Here is a 5,650-nt window from a genome sequence, read left to right as displayed (position 1 = left end):
ATGAAGGAAGAAATGGAAACAAGGATCAGGGTGGCTAAAGTCAGGTATGTATAGGATTTTCCAAATCTTTTTCATCATGCTGATACCCCAAGATCCTAGTAAAATATATGTCTTTCCCTTTTCGTGACACCCAAGAGCATGTCCCTTCTAATAGATATCTCATTTGACATGTAGGAGACAATAATGCACGTTGAAGAGTGGACCCAGTGGCATGCTCACATGACCACCTTTGGTTGATCTGACTTGAATCCAACACACTGCTCCCCTATTCCCTGGAAAATCCATTCTATGTTGACTTTCACGACCTTTTCAAGGAAGGCCACACCAACTGGCTTTTTATGGCTCTGTGGGAGAAGGCACTGCTGGATTTTGTTCTTCACAAATGCGGATGAGTCTAGAGTGTGACCTTCACACCTTTGGATCCCTGGAACTCTACAGAAAACAATCTGGACGCAGGGTCCCGTTGGCAGAGGGCTGGATGGATGCAGCTCTGCTGACAGCTGGTGGCCTGCATCTTCCTGAGGAGACAGGAGCCTAGTGTCGTCCTTGGTCTGCTCCTGAGTGGAACTCCCCCTGGGCAGTGGTTGTGATCCTTAGTTACAGGACATGTTGCTTAGGGCTGAAGGACTCCTGGAAATAAGGTGATGAAGGCAGGATGTGTCTATCCACATGGAGGCACCACAGGACAGAATATGACTTCTGGAGCCACACAGCCTGGGTGCAAGGCCTGACTGGGCCACTACCAGGTGACTGACCTCAGGAAGGGTGTTGGGCTTTACTGTGCTTTTGGGACATGCCTTCCAACAAGTGAATGCGGGGAGGAGCTGATGGCAGCATCCATTCACCTCAGGGAACTGCTTCCTCTTCTTCTGAAGCCCAGGTTCAGTGGGTGAGGCTGCACTGGCTTTGGAGAAGGGGCACCAGTTACAAGGTGTCATCGAGGTGTTAAAGAGGTCACTGAAGTGGCCTAGCATCTAATTTTCCCCAGCCCTGTGCTTCGAACAGGACCTGCATTGCTGCTCCAAGTCCCTGCCACCCTCAACTCCGCCCCCCAACTCCTAATAGGGCCTCCTCCCACACACTCCACCAGCTTCCGTGCACCAGAGGGTATCGGCTACTCACAGGCACTGTGTGCCCAAGTTTGCACTGGGCTAGCACTAGGAAGCCTTCACACTATGCACCCAGGATTTAGGAGCAATGCTGGATGGGGCAGCAGTACCAACGGATCTCACACTGTGGTCCACGGGCTGCCACACAAGTGCAAGATGCAAGGACACATTCCCAGAAGCTAGAAAATGTAGCCTGGTTGTGGACAGTGGGCCTTGCCCTTTGTTATAGGTCTTAATGGAACCAGGTGCGTCCTCTCCCCATCACATATTCCAACCAGACGTCACAAGGGCTGGACTGAACAATGCGCAGACAGTGAGCCTTTGGCTCCCACAGGACGTTGTGTCCAGGTGGAGCTCCCTTGGGATCTTCACTGGTGTGGGGGTCCGACCTGCGCTAAGTGCTCTGAATGGGCACTCTGCTCAATCATCACAGTCCCAGGTGCCTACCAGCTGCCTGGCGAGTCCGACACTGACCCGCCCTTTGGTCCGCCATGCTTGCGCTCTGCGGCTCCATCATCTACCAAGAGCCCTCTGCCTGCAGCCTGTCCTCACGTAGCTTATTCAGTTGTCTGCTACAGAGCCCCTATCCTGCAGGCTGTGCTTATCCCTCTGGGGATCCTCTAGTTGATGTCCCAGGGTGACTCCTGGAAAAACCCCGTGCTGTCAACTAGCAACTCGTGGATGTTCCAAGCTCCCAAGCCTGAAGGATCCCTCCACCTCAGCGCAAACCCATTCTTCGGCCTTCACTACCTGAGCAGGTCCAAGGGGCTGTGGAGCTCAAGGCACCGGCTCACCTCCCTTTTACTTGTGCAAACAAAGGTGAGGCCCCAGAGCAGCCCAAAGTTGGGACGGCTGATGAGAAGGCCAAGGAGGAGAAGGAGGAGGGAAAATAGGAGTAGGGCCAGGAAGAGACAGACATGCCACAGGAGGATGGAGCGAGGGGTTTCCCTAGCGACAGAAAAGTTGCACCAGCCATTCCCAGGAGATCCAGGGAGAACTCACTGTGGTGCAACTCAGCCCTGGGCCTTAGGAGGGAAACACCTTGCCAGAGAGGGTCCAGATGTCTCCCAGGAACTTGTGCTCTGGCCACCATGTGGTTCCCAAGTGGCACAGACCTGCTCTTCATGGGTGGAAAATGAGAAAGCCTGAGACAGTGGAGCAGTGCCCTAGAAGCCAGCCCCAGGCAGCTCAGGTGATGCCAAAGAAGGGGGTCAAGGAAGGGCTGAAGGAACTTTGGCCCAGATCTCCAGGTTTCCAAGGTTCAGGCAAAAAGGTGCAGGGTGAACAGCTTTCTTTCAGTCTATCTGAGAGCTGTCCTCCACCCACAGCTGCTAGCAGGAGGCCCCACAAGAGAAGAGTTCCATGTCAATGGCCTTGCTGCTGCTGCTGCCAATACCCAGTAACAGTTAAGCTGCCTTTAACTCATTAGCATTGTCTTGTTTTTTTGGAGGGAGATTTTGGCGCCATGCAAAAGAAGATTCTAGTTTAAAAGGAGAGCAGGAATTTGGAGGATAACACAGGGGCCTTAGAAGGTATAGCAGAGGCTCTGGCAACCTGCACCATCACTCAACTTGTGAACCCCAGCGGAACTTCAGACACAATGACCCCACCATGGTCACTTGCCAGATGCCAACTAGTCCTGCCACCTCCCTACCACCACACCAGGCTGCAGGGTCCCTGGTCCAGTCAGTCTTCCTTCCCCCAAACTCAATAGAGATGAAGGGGAATCCCTAGCTATCTTTCTTTGCCTCCTCTCACCTGCCCTCTTCCTTGCTTTAGGTCCAGTCCTAATGTGGGGGTCTAGGCCACTGACAGTCAACACCCTACTCACTTGGCAAGAGCTGCAGCACCTCCTATTTACCACCACCCTACACTTCTATCTCAGAGCCTTTTTCTGGCAAGCCTTCTCCCTGCAGAATGGAAATCCCAATCCCCACATGCACAGATTCTCCTCTTCCCTTTCCGCCTCCTCCTTTCCCCTTCCTCTTCTTTCTCTCCCACTCCTCCTCTAGTCCCTTCCACCAGCAATCCCACGAGAATTGGCCAATCCTAACACTAGCAAGTGTCACTAGCTACCACCAGAGCTGATGCATCTGGGCTTCAGATCCAGCAGCCAGCTGTAGAACCCAAGGTCACTGCTATGGACATTACTCCCCCTAATAAGGTGGAGATCTTCAGATCTTCCCCCAGATCCAAAAGTATCTGCTGCCCGTTCCTCCAGGTGCAATCACCTAGGCAGTGCAGGCAGCCAGCAGAGGGACCAGTCTACATTGGCCCACCTACACCTAGGGTCTCCCGCCCCAACCATTCCAATTTTCATATCCCTCTGTCCCAGCAACCACTCCTTTGCCTACATCCTGGATCCTTGATCCACAACCAGGGAGAACCTGTTTTTCCTGCTCCTGGTCATGGATCATGTGCTGGCCTTCTTGCTACCAGGCAGAGCTTCTGCACCATCACCCTGCAAGCCTGCCACCATCAGTGCTACGGAACCATCCCTCCTTCCAAGGCTGTCTTCTTCCAGTCTTTAACTGCCTCCCACAACCACTTGGGCCCATATTCCAGGATGCTTCCTGGTTCTGGGAAGTTCCTGCTAAATGGCAATATGGCCTCAGCCCCATCTCCACAAGTTAGCATGCACAGCAGGTGCAGGGACTCAGCACAGCTCTCTACCATCCAGCTAGGACTCCTTGTGAGCAGTGACAATGCAACTTTTTCTCTTTGGGCAGTCTGGGAACTCCATGCTTCCTTTCCACAGCCCCAGACAGGTGCTGACCTGCTCCCATCACTAGAGGTGTGTCCCTATTCTTTAGAAATGTATGTTAATGTGGCCTCTTTGGCTCCTTTCACCAAACAAAATGATTTGGAGAGCAAGATACAATTCCATGTGTGTCAAAATCATGGTTCCCTCCTTGGCTGAGTAGGGTTCCATGGTTTGGGCCTAGCGTGGTGAATTTGTTCACCCAGCTCTTGGTGGAGGTCTGTGCTAGAGTCTTCAGTTCTTAAATATAAAGCTGATGTGAATACCCTTGCTAAAAAAAAAAAAAAAAAAAAAATATATATATATATATATATATATAAACATACAAAGGAAGAGAAGGACTATGTCATAGGCTCAGTAGAGGTGTCACTTTTCTATGGGCACACTTCCTGCCTGCTGGAGGGATAGTAGAAGAGGAGTTCTAGCCCCTACTCTTCCTTACCAAAGAGAGTTGAAAGTCAGGTCTCTTCCACCTGTCAAGTCCCTGCTTTAATCAATTTCCTGTGTTTTTTGTCTTTCCTTCTTTTTTTGGACCAGGGATTGAACTCAGGGGCACTCAGACAGGATCTCTCTTGGTGTTGAGGAGGGACTGTGGGAGAACAAGAACATGATTGGCAAGCCCAATACATGGTTCAAAATCATGGTTTACTTAAATATGTGATTTTTTTCAGGTGTGTATGGGGGGATACTGGAGAATGAATTCAGGGGCACTTGACCACTGAGTCACATCTCCAGGCCTATTTTTGTATTTTATTTAGAGACAGGGTCTTCCTGAGTTGCCCAGTGCCTTGCTTTTGCTGAGGCTGGCTTTGAACTCACTATCTTCCTGCCTCAGTCTACAGAGCTGCTGGGATTACAGGCATGCGCCACCATGCCCAGCTTAAATACATGACTTCTGCTGCCTGCAGTTATACAGCCAAAACTGACAGAAGAATGGAGAAGACTAATGAATTGGAAACATTGCAAATGTCTTTCCAGTACCTAGATTAAAACATTTGGGTGTTGGTAGTAGGCCCTCAACAACATCGACACTGGAGGGAGGAAACCCATGAGTCAATTAGTCTGATGCAAACGTTGTGAAGTGACAGGTGTCAGGAAACATGAAGGATTGCTTCATCCAGACTTCCCAGGCAATGCCATTTCCACTGAGCTACTGGAAAACACTATCGCTTTCCAATGGGCACTATAAATAAAGCATTCCAGGGCTTTTCCCTTTGATTGGATCAGATCCATCAGGTCTCTTCCACCTGTCAAGTCCCTGCTTTAATCAATTTCCTGTGTTTTTTGTCTTTCTTTCTTTCTGGGGGCCAGGGATTGAACTCAGGGGCACTCAACCACTGAGCCACATCCCCAGCCCTATTTTGTATTTTATTTAGAGACAGGGTCTCACTGAGTTGCTTAGTGCCTTGCCATTGCTGAGGCTGGCTTTGAACTCATGATCCTCTAGAGCCACTGGATTACAGGTGTGCTTTACCGTGCCTGGTTTTTGTGCTTACTTCTTAATATTACTTCCTAGCTTTTATTTCCAACTGGGCCAACTGATGGTTACCTGCTTCCTCTCCACACAGGTCATGAGCAGAAACCTATTCACTTGAAAATCCATTATAATTTTGCCTTTCTAGACGCCTTCCAGGAAGCCCACATCAACTAGCTTATCTCTATGGAAGAACACAGCACTAGATTTCATTCTGCATGAACCTCAATGGGTCCAGAATACAACCTTTACATATTTGGATCCTGGGAAATCAATGTAAAAGAAATCTGGATGCCAGGGTACACT

The sequence above is a fragment of the Callospermophilus lateralis genome, chromosome 13 (genome assembly GCF_048772815.1).
Source record: "Callospermophilus lateralis isolate mCalLat2 chromosome 13, mCalLat2.hap1, whole genome shotgun sequence".
In the NCBI taxonomy this organism is placed as follows: domain Eukaryota; kingdom Metazoa; phylum Chordata; class Mammalia; order Rodentia; family Sciuridae; genus Callospermophilus; species Callospermophilus lateralis.
The sequence above is the reverse complement of the archived record's forward strand: the minus strand, read 5'-3'. Positions refer to the sequence as shown.